The 12,425-nt window shown below is 35.3% G+C and overlaps 1 pseudogene; it reads left to right on the top strand.

Annotated features, from left to right (window-relative positions):
- The first annotated feature begins 2,673 nt into the window (after positions 1–2,673).
- On the top strand, positions 2,674–6,861 carry LOC138944323 (zinc finger protein 862-like; annotated as a pseudogene).
- The last annotated feature ends 5,564 nt before the right edge of the window (positions 6,862–12,425 follow it).

Consider the following 12,425-nt stretch of genomic DNA (forward strand, 5'->3'; position numbering starts at 1 on the left):
GTGGAAAATATTACAAACAACGGATGACATTCAACAATTACAAACAATTCATTGAAGTGCTTAAAGAGATTCCTGCTAAAGCTTTATCTGTAAGTTCAATGCAGAGAAAAATGTTATTTTCTTGTGCTTTTAATTGGCATGCATGGTCGCAAACTAGTTCCACGTTGAAGTTAGCACTTTTTTGTTACTTTTGTATGAAAATCTATTTATTAATAGAATAACTCATTCATAATTATCACATTGAAAGTGCAACTTTAAACAGAGACCATCACTATTATAATTAAAGACTGACATGTGCGGACATTGGAATGATACAGCCCAATCAAAAGTGCGATTCAATTATATATTTTTGTTCGAAATTTTTGTTATATTTTAAATGTCTTAATATCTTGAAATTTATTATTTCAGATTGAAGAGACTAAGAATCCCAGACAGCACAAGGATGTCCTTAGGACGTCCAAAGGGCATCCAGAACATACATGTATGATATCCTCAGGATATCCCATTGTAATCCTCAGATCTCCTCTGGATGTCCTTAGGAAGACTAAATGATAGCCGTATATTAACCTCTGGATATTAATCCAGGGAGATCCTGTAGAACATCCTAAGGATTTTTATAGAATATGTTAGGGATATTTTTCGTATGTTTCAAGGAGCAAATTTTAAATATAAATTAAAATTATGTTTTGTTATTTACTGCCAATATTAAAAATCTAATATTAAAAATAGTTCACCGTTCTTTAATATTTGAGGCTTTCGTGCTGTACATGAATATTTTAGGTTTGGCTCCCGGGTTTGAGTTGTGTAATATTTTCTAAACAATCCAATATCTGAATTCCCTATGTTGAGATTGCATCAGAAATCGAACTGATAGAAAATAATTACATTTGTAATTTCCTGTCAGTTGCTCTTTGCAAGCTTTATATAATTCTCATGACCAAATCTCAAATACGAGTTCACGTGTCGCATAGCGGTAAACCAACGAACTAGCGGTTGAATACTATTGTTTGTAAAGTTTTTGGAATGTTGCGAACAGTAACATTTCTCATGAAATATTAAATAAATAATAATTTTGGATATATGAAAATGTGCGCATCAAATTCAATTATTAATATTAAACAAAATTAATGTTAACAATTAATTGCACATATATATGTCCTCTGGAAATCCAAAAGACATCCAATATAATAGACAGGGCAGATATATCCTACAGACATTCAGGGGTTATCCAGTGGACATTTATGAGACATTAATACTTATTATAATACTTAAGATTTCTAAATTATATTAAATAGCCAACACAACTAAAAATAATTATGTATGCATATTAAATTTTTATAAATATATGTATAATAATATCTTAAAACATCCTACAAATGTCCTAAACCGTCCTGGACCTATTCAGGATGATCCTGAGGATGTTTTGTGCTGTCTGGGATATTATGCCTAATGTTAATCTTACTCCCAGTACAAGTGCGGGAATGAAAGTGAATTTATCATCGGTAATACAAGTGAAAAAAATATCCATTGTAGTTACATGTTCAAAAAATAATTTTAATACTTTAAATGTAACAAAAATTATATTTACAGATTATTAATGGCTCAAAATTATTAATATCTAGTACACCCAAAAATAGCTCATCACAACCATACATCGATACTGCAATAAAAAAGATCAAAGCTTTTGAAGGTAAATTATTAGCAACTGCATTTTAATATTATTTAAATCTGTAAAGAAAAAGGAGGGCAGAACAATGGCTGCGTTCAGCAGAAAAAGCAAATGTTGTAAGATTCTTTAATACGATTGGTTTATACATTTAGATTCGGCAGAAACTAAGAGCAAAAACCAATCGTATTAATTTGATTGTACAATAGTTGCAAAGCTGTTTTTTCTGAATGCAGCCAATAATTGATTGCTGAAATTGTGTGTGTGGGTGTTTTGTTTCTAATCGAAGCTATTTCTATGACTTTTATTAACCAATACATTTATATCAAACTGATGAATCAATTTGAAAATCTATGTCTATTTGTGGTGGCCTACTGCAACCACAAAAATTACGGCAGCGCGATATTCACGAAATATAAGAGTTTCTCGAAAGTGCTCGGATTTCAGCGTTTCTCGAAAGCGCTCGCCCATCCGCGTGTTGCGGGTGGCACCGCTTGGCGACGCAAGGCGCCCGGGCCAACTCGCAAGTGAAAAGCCGTCCGACCAAAATATAGGTCAGACCCCCTGCGGAGAAAGCACGACGAGTCACGAATAAAGTTCTTGGCGCCAGCCGCCAACCTTCTAAGCGCAAGTCGCTATAAAAAAAACATTGGAGTAAATAACGGCGATAGTCGCCACACCACCATCAAGACGCCACAACATCAGAGCGCTAGTACGCTGCCAACTTTGGCCGAGATAACCCGACGGCGCAAGACTCACCCAACACCGTTGAGCCTAACCTCGGCCAAACGAAGGAGATCAGGCGCTCAGTCGCCTCCAGCCACAGGCGCTTGGCCGCCTCCAGCCACAGGCGCACGGCCGCCCCCAGCCATAGGCGCACGGACGCCTCCAGCTCCAGGCGCTCGGTCGCTTCCAGTCGCAGGCGCTCGGTCGCCTTCATCCTCAGGCGCTCGGACGCCTCCAGCAGTGTTGTAAGACGGGCCGGGTTTTCTCGCGCATGCGCGGCCATGATAACCATTAGCAACGACGTATCTATCTGCAGTAATAACAAGGTTATGCTGTGGGTGCGAAAGTTTTGGCGGGCGGACGAAAACAGGTTAGCTACAAGTTTTTGGTAAGTTAATATTAATATTTATATTAAGATAATGGATTGTAGTATTGGAAAAGGAGTTATTAAGAAGCGTAGAATTAGAGATTTCCAACACTCTTGGTTAGATGAAGATGTTTTTAAGGGATGGTTAACTCCTCATCCCGTAGAAAATAAAGCGCTTTGTATTGCATGCAGTAAGACTATCAGATGCTGCAAAACAGATTTAGTTCAGCACTCACAGACGGTCAAACATATTAAAAATATAAATTCTTCTATTTATACAGCCATCGATAATAATAATAATAGTAATTTATCGCATAAAGAGAAAGTTAAATGCGCGGAAATTAAATTATCAGCTTTTTTTGCGGAGCATAACATAGCTTTTTATACCGCGGATCATCTAATTCCATTAATAAAAGATATTTGCATAGACCCCAAAGTTGTGCAAGATCTTTCACTTGCTCGAAATAAGTGTGCAAATATTGTTACACATGTACTTGCAAAACGCGAAATTGAGAAAATTGTTCAATGTTTACAAACATGTAAATTTTTTATTTTAATCGACGAAAGTACGGATATAACAGAAACTAAAGTAATGTGTATACTTGTAAAATATGTATCGCCTGTAAATAAAAAACTTACAACTCAATTATTAGAATTGTTACCTTTAGATGCTACTGATTGTTCCGCGAGTAAAATTTTCAAAATATTTAAAAACTTTTCAGAAGAAAAAGAAATTCCGATTAAGAATATTGTTGGAATGGCGAGCGATAATGCATCCGTTATGATTGGATGTAATAATTCTTTTATGTCTCATTTAAAAGTAGAAGTACCAGAATTAGTAACGTTAAATTGCATTTGCCATTCATCCGCGCTTATAGCTAGTAAAGCTTGCGATAAATTACCTTCTTCTTGCGAAAATTTAATTAGAGGAGTTGCCACTTATATTTCGGGCAGTGCGAAGAGATGTGCAGTTTTGGGTGAGTTTCAGGATTTTTTTGATGTTGAAAGACGTAAAATATAGAAATTATCAGAAACGAGGTGGCTTTGTTTGCACAAATGTGTTATTAGACTTCTCGATAACTGGGAAGTTTTAAAAAATTATGTTATTTTAGCAACTGTAGAAGATAAAGTAAAATCTGCCGAACTTCTTTTAGAATACTTATTAAATGATTCAATAAAAGCATATATCCTATTTTTAAAGTATTCATTAATTTTTTTCAATAGTTTTAATGCTTTATTTCAATCGCGTAATATTTTAATACACAAATTATTTGAGAATAGTCGCCAAATAATTAAACAAATAGCTCAAAATTTTATAAAGTTTGATATTTTAAAAGATATTTTTTATTTAGAATTTGATTTACATAATAAAAATAATATACAAAATATAGAAAATGTATATGTAGGACCGAAATGTGAGAGCTTTTTGGAAACGTTATCTTTGGAATGTGCACAACAAATTAGATTGACATGTTTAGATTTTTATATTACTGCAGTTCGAGAAATGTTTAAATGTTTGCCTTTTAGAGATACACTTTTCCAATAATTAACTTTTTTAGATCCAAAAGTTGCTTTGTATGATGAAGGTAGATTAAAAATTAAAGATTTAACTTTTATCGTGAAACGAGTAAAACATATTGATATAACAAAATTAGCTTTCAAATGGCGAATTTTACCATCAAGCTTCAATGAACAACATAAAAAAGGTTTAGCTTCTTTAGAAATAGAAGAAATGTGGAAAAGTACAAATGCAAAATGTACAAATTTCGATGAGGAAAAGATGTTTCCAAATTTAGAGTCATTAGTTGAAGTAGTTCTTTCTTTTCCTCACTCAAATGCCGAGGCCGAACGAATATTTTCTATTGTAACAGATATAAAAAATAAAAAAAGAAACCGATTAGCTAACGATACAGTCTCTTCAATTTGTATAGTTCGGTCCAGTTTTCAAGCTCAAAATATTAATTGTACTAATTTCGAAATTGATTCAAGACATCTAGAACTGCATAATGCATTAAATTTATATGGAGAAAAATGCAAATCTGATAGTCTTTAATATATTTTTGCTTATTTATTTTGCCTTTTTTATTTACTTTTGCATAATAATTTTTAAATACAGAATTTCAAACATGTAGAGCCAATTTTTTTTAATGCATGTAATATAGATATATATATATATACCATATATATATATATATATATATATATATATATATATATATATATATATATATATACAATATTATTATTAATAATTGTTTTATTTTCCAGAGTTTATTTTTCATCACATTTATTATATGTATAAGATTTTAAGATAGATATGTGCAACATTTTTATTTTTAAATTTTTAAATTTTATTATTTATTTAATTTAATATTTATTATTAATAAGTTAAGAAGTTTTGTTATAATTATAAAGTATTTAAATAATTAAATAAAGTATTAATATTATTATTTTATTAATTTTCACATTTTTATTTTTTAAATTATTAAAGGTATTTTTTATTTTTTTGTAACATGTGCAATTAATATGTGCAATTATTTTATTGTAACATGCTATTCATCTTTAAAAATTTTAATATATTAATAATTAATTAATAAGAATTATATTTTAATATTTGTAAAATAAGAAATTTATTTTGAATTTTGTAAATGTACTTTTGTTTTATGAATACTGATAAGGTTTTGGGCAGTTTTCCTTATCTTTACAACAAATGTTGGTATTCTTTTTTTCTGCCAAATAAAATATTTTATTTTGTTATGTTATTATATATTTTGTCCTTTGAATTATTTTAACATCCTTCCCTCTTTCAGTTTATCTCTTTCATCACACAGGTAAACTCACATGTGATATCTTTGTAATTTAAGGAAAAGTGTTAAATATATATACATATATACACAATTATATATGTATAAAAAGATGTATTGATCGTCTGTACATAATTTCACATAAGTTTTTGTAATTTAAGGAAAAATGTATAATATATAATATATATAGCATATATACACAATTATATATATGTATGTATATATATATAATTGTATGTATATATATTTATATAATTATGTATATATATATTGTGGCGGATAATCCACCACCAAGTAGAAATGCATGCCATATAAGGCGCGCGAAATACTCGCGGGAAATAAAGGTCCACGCGCTAATCACGTGCCACGCGCACAACAAGAACCGCGCGCTAAGCATGTGCCGCGCGCAGGACGAAGACCACGCGCTGAGCACGTGCCGCGCACAGGACGAAGAGCACGCGATAAGCACGTGCATAACAGATCAGGTAGTCAAATACCTAACCGCGAGGCGGCGAATTGGGCAAACCAAAATCTCGCTATCAGAATACCATCAACAACAGTATATAAGGTAGCGAAGCGACAAGGCAGAACAGTCTGCTCACGCTTTCGAGAGCGCAAGCAACAGATACGTGAGCACGACTCTTTTGATATACGCTTAGAGCGTCAAAAAGCTGTTAAACAGCGCCCTAACAGGTTCGCCTTCACGACCGCTGCCGCCCCGTTCACCAGGGGCCGACCTACGGCAGAGAGCGGACCAGGAGGGCACACAGCGAACTAGCGAACCACCAGCCAAGCGGGTACAGTGGTCATTACTGCCCTGGAAGCTGGAGCCGCTGGAGATACCGGCCGTCAACTGCACACGTCCTCCAAGAAGCCTGCTCGCTACCTGGGACATACGACTGAGGAGGTATACATCACCCTCCTATCCAGGAACGGTGCCAGCACTCCTGACACCACCGGCGCTGACACCTCCCAGGAGCGACGCAAAAAGAGGCGACAAACAGGAGCGGGCCACCCAGACGGATCGTCGCAGCCTGGTACATCGCGGCACGCAACACCGACAACCGCAGAAACAGGAGTGGGCCACGCAGTCCTCCGACTCTGACTGGGAGGCCACCACCAGGACGACGGCCACGCAAACAGAGGCAGCATATCACCAGGCCTCCACACGTATCCGGCGAGCGGTTTCCACACCGGCGAAGCCCAGGGGCACGTCCGGGCAAGGACCCTTGAAGTGGACTCGAACCACACCACACATCTCGTGGCGAGAAAACCTCGCCACGCGTAGAAGTCGCTAAACGCGACGCAATCGGCCCTTTTTAGGGCCACACAAAATTTAACACTTGTGCATATATAATCAGGAGAATATATTTATTGTCGATACATAGACCACGCCTTCTACCTTTCAATCGACATCCTATCTTCGAACACATCCAAGCAACGTCCACATATATATATATATATATATATATATATATATATATACACAGACATATTACACATTTTTCCTTAAATTATAAAAACTTTCGCAAAATTATGTACGGGTGGTCAATGGTACACCTTTTTATCCATATATATACTTCATTGATGCTACGTTCGCCGCGCATGCGCGAGAAAACCCGGCCCGTCTCACAACACTGGCCTCCAGCTCCAGGCGCTCGGTCGCTTCCAGCCTTAGGCGCTCAATCACCTCCGGCTTCGGGCGCTCGATCGTCATACGCCAGGGACGAACCACCGGCCACAGGAGCCCCGCTGCCGCCGATCGAGCAGAATCACCTCCCTGGCAGCCCCCGGAGGAAAAAGAAGATCAAGGCCCGGCTACAGGCGCTCTTCGGCGCTAGCCCGCCAAAATCCAGCCCCGTGGGCTCCGATTCAAGAATTAGGAGGGATCGGCCAGTAACCCCTGACATCGAGCGGTCACGGAATATCACACCTCCGATTTTGTGGTACCCTCCACCGCTGATTTCGCCACTACGTAGGACGCCTATGAAAGAGAGCATCACCACGCAAAAGAGCCCGCTCAAAATCTACATAGACGCAGCGACACAAACCAAGAGACGCAGAGGCAAACGGAAGCTCTTATTTAATAATAACAACAAACCATATCGTACAACCGCAACCTCCGTTATTAGTGTATACATTGTCGTAGAAAGAATAAATGTATGATATTATGAAAAACCGACTCGTTCATTTGTCTATCTACAAGTAGGATAAGTTGGGTAGTATCCTATAGCGAATCCTGAAGCGATAGATCTCCTATCCCTCATACCTTACCCACACTATTTATTTTTGTTATAATATTCTTTAGAATATGACACGCACATAATTTTGAAATTATTTGTGCAATAATAAATGTTACAATACAATTAAAAAAAAAAAATTCTTTTTTTTTATAAAAATTAAAATTTTCTAGTATAAAAGGACTGAAATATATTAAGATATAATTTAATGGAAAATCTTTTAACATTGAAAATAAATGGTAACAGATTATCACAGATATTAAAATCTGTGTATGATATTTCATTTTATTTGTATATACGTGTAATTCACAAAGGCAAATTCGCTTCAAAGCAATTTTTGAAAACATCACTTATCCACTAATTTTGGTTATTTTTTACTTATAGATTTATAAACAATTATTAATAATAAATAAGTACATGATTTATTGACTAATTATTCTACAGATGGAGGTGCTAAGGCAGCAGAGATAACTAATGCCCTTTTATTTATGATTGCAAAAGACAATATGCCATTAAACACGGTCGAGAAGAATGGCTTTCAATATTTTTTAAAAGTTATTGCTCTGCTCTACAAAATTGCTCGTAAACAATCTGCTCGTAAACAATTCACGGAATTAATGGACAATAAGTATGAAATGCTATCGCTTCTCATGATAAATAAACTGTCGACTGCAACTATAATCATCTTAACCTGCGATGTGTGGACCAAAGTTTTGAATACGGCCAGTTTTTTTTGACGTAACTGCTCACTTTAGAAGGTGAACTGACTTTTTTTAAGTACAATCTATAAAGATTGGAATATTCCGTTATGTCAAATTTAAGCCGTGATAACGGATAATGCTGCGAATATAGTAAAAGCAGTGGGAACTGTTTTTGGCAAAAAAAAACATATAGCATGTTTCTCGCATTCGATAAATCTTATTCCCGCTAAAATGTTTGAGAAGCTACCGGATTTAAAACTACTTATTGATAAAATTAAATCGATTGTAAGTTACTTTAAACATAGCGTTTTTGCGGCGGATGAATTTCGCAAAAGTCAAAGTGCTTCGGGAACTTCTTTGAAATTAATTCAGGAAGTTTCCACGCGATGGTTATCTACCTACTATATGCTTGAAAGATTCATGCAAGTAATTGTTCATGTGAGTGCAGCTTTGATTAATCAGCGCAATTCTCCGCCCATGATATCCGTATTTGAGGTTGCGACTGTTCAAGAAATACTGAAAATGTTAAAACCGTTTGAAACGATTACTGCAGAAATATCTGGCGAAAAATATTTTACAATCAGCAAGGTCATTCCTATGACTTATTTATACGTGGTAAAATAAACGAGCTAAATCCAGAATCTGATATTGGGAAACATTTAAAAAAATATATTTTGTAGGAAACTAATGCAAGATTTAATAATATTGAAAATAATGAGCATTATGCAATTGCAACGATACTTGATCCGCGATTTCGTAAATTATACTTTGAAAGTCAATTGTTGTGCTGTAATGCAATTCATAAAATTAATGAATTGCTTAAAAACATAACAAAAAATGAAAGAATGGATGTCGAAAATCAAACGAGTGTGCATACTAAAATCGACTCAACTAGTTTGTACCCACAGCTCATTAATTGCGAAGGCTAATAATAACTTGATTTCGAAAAATGATTCTGGATCAGCCTTACATAATCAACTAAAGAATTATCTGAGCCAAGATACTTTACCTTTAGAAACGAATCCGATACAGTACTGGACTTTCGTAGAAACTACTAGTTCAAACTTAAACAAGATTGCTCTTAAGTACTTGTCTATAGCGACATCAGTTCCTTCGGAATGACTTTTTTCCCGTACTGTTAGACAACATAATGTTAGACAATCACAGTCGACTGAAAGGCGATAGGCTTTCTAGATTATTATTTTTAAGTTCTCTAAGTATGACAGATTGGCATCTTTCAGATTAAGTTACATTTGTATCTGTTTTAAGAGTCTACTTTTTCGTTTATGATGTATTTCGTACAAAATTTTTTCGTTTACGTTTAAGTTAAAAAATCGCAATATGCAATATTATGTGCAATACTATATATAGGCAATATATTATATATATATGAATATTTATCAAAAATAAGTAATAAATATATATAACAAACAATAGTTATTGATCTTTTATACTTATACAAAAATATGCTGTTATTATAAAAAATATTGTGTAGTTATCTCAAATAATATTTAATATTTTTTTGTAAAATTAGATAAAAAGATCGATCTTTGGTGGATCGATTCTTTAACAGTCGATTTTTTGGCGAATCAATTTTTAAGTTTCCGATCTAGATCGATCCAAAAAATCGATTCTTTTGAAAAAATCGCCCATCCCTAATATTATGTCTATCGAGCATTCTCATGTCGCCGTATTTCGTCGATATGATAGATTTTGTAACCTAAATAGTCAAGTTAACTTTAACTATTAATATCTCGTTTCGTGGGACAGAGCGACATTTTTCTTTGCTATAATTTTTCGTTTTATTTAAAAACGCGTCGAATGCCTATTATTTTATCGATATTAGAGATGAGGACACTAAACTGAACAATTACCTTGTAAGGATAATTTCGTTTTACACATTGCACTTCCTTCATTTCTTCCTATAAACAGTGTGGATTAGTTTCCACCGAAGTATTAATTCGCATCTAGTGCGGCGTAGAACCAAATTTAAGTCGATGGAAACACGACTGACTGCGTTTATTTCACTCCCATTTCGATCTACAAGCTTTGTCGGAGTGGCAGCGAATTGACACGAAATTTAGAGCTCCGTAAAGTTAACCGGACCACTTTAACTTTTTAATAATTAAACTTATCTAATCGTTTGGTGGTCGTTTGGTGATGATTGGTAGTCTAATTAAAACATTTTGTGGTCAATCTTTTTTTTTATTAAATAATTAAAATATTGGTGTAAAGTTAGCCGGACATTTTTAATTTTTAATCTAATCGATTAAATCAAAGCTTATTCGATGCAGAATCGTTAGGTGGTCACAAATCCTATATTTACAACGTTTGATGGTCCATAATTTATCCAAAAAGTAAAAAAAACCATATGCGGTAGTGGGGATGGCTAACTGGAAGCTGCAAAGTTAGCCAAACAAATATATTATTTATCAATCAATTTTGTTCAAATTGATCTTAACTGAAAGACAATCAAATTGATCTTAACTGAAAGAAAAGTTTGGTGGTGATTGGTAGTCTAATTACAACGTTTGGTAGTTAATTATTAGGCTACTACAATTATAAAACCATATGCGCTGATTCTGCGCCTGCGCTTGCCTTCGTCGCGTAATGTAGCGTCTATAATAGAGATTTTAAGCCCTAAGCCTTAAGAAATTGACCAATCATAGTCAAGTATGAGAAGAATACTCGACTGTGATTGGTCAATTTCTTAAGGTTTAGGGCTTAAAATCTCTATTGTAGACGCCGCATAATGGCTCTACAGACTAGCGCGATGACGCAGCACACGATGTCCAATGAGAGCTCCGCTTTTCGGAAAAAATAAAATCCTCATTGGAAATTGCTCGTCGCGTCATCGCCCTGGCCTGTAAGAGCCATGGTAAAATATAGCGAAAAGGAGACCCAGCCCCAATGACCTTGACCTTGATATATGATGTCAAGGAGATAATTCTGAGTAACTTTTTTTCTAATTTAATCGTTGCTCGTTGCTTATTAAAAAGTTATTAACAAAAAAAGTTTGAATTATATCAAAGTACATGCATGAACAGGTACCGCGCGCGCACAGCACACACACACATGGGGAGGGTGCTAGGGGGGCCTTCGGCCCTCCTCCCGCGCCCATCTCGCTGGTAGGCAAGGTGGACCTCGCTTTACAACATATAAAGTACATGCTACATTGTAAAGCGAGGTCCACCCTGCCTACCGGCGGGAGGGGAGCCGAAGGCCCCCCAGCACCCCCCTTCCTCTCCGTGTGTATGTGTGTATGTGCACGCGCGTGTTTCCTGTCCATGCATGTACTTTGGCATATTTCAAACTTTTTTTGTTAATGACTTTTTAATAAGCAACGAGCGACGATTAAATTAGAAGAAAAAGTTACTCAGAATTATGTCCTTGACATCATATATGAAAGTCAAGATCATTGGGGCTGGGTCCTCTTTTCGCTATATTTACCAGAGCCATTAAGATGCCTTTAAATGGCAGCGTTAAGCATTAAGCGTCTGCGCAAAATCTAATTTCAGCCTAAAATCTATTTCGTTTAAATTTTGCGCATTTTTCTGCGCAGACGCTTGACGCTGCTATGTAAAGGCATCTTTACACGACGAAGGCACGCGCAGGCGCAGGATCAGCGCACATATTTGTATAATCGTAGTAGCCTAATAATTAACTATTAAACGTTGTAATTAGAATACCAATCACCACCAAACGATTGTCTTTCATTTAAAACCAATTTGAACAAAATTGGTTGATAAATAATATATTTGTTTGTCCAAATTTGCAGTTTTCAGTTAGCCATCTCAACTACCTAACCGCATATGGTTCTTTTTTTTAAATTTTTGGATAAATTATGGACCACCAAACGTTGTAAATAGAGGATTTGTGACCACCTAACGATTCTGCATCGAATGAGTTTCGATTTAATCG

This window comes from Polyergus mexicanus, unplaced genomic scaffold, assembly GCF_030449975.1.
Source record: "Polyergus mexicanus isolate NDT 795.1 unplaced genomic scaffold, iyPolMexi1.0 SCAF_156, whole genome shotgun sequence".
NCBI lineage: Eukaryota > Metazoa > Arthropoda > Insecta > Hymenoptera > Formicidae > Polyergus > Polyergus mexicanus.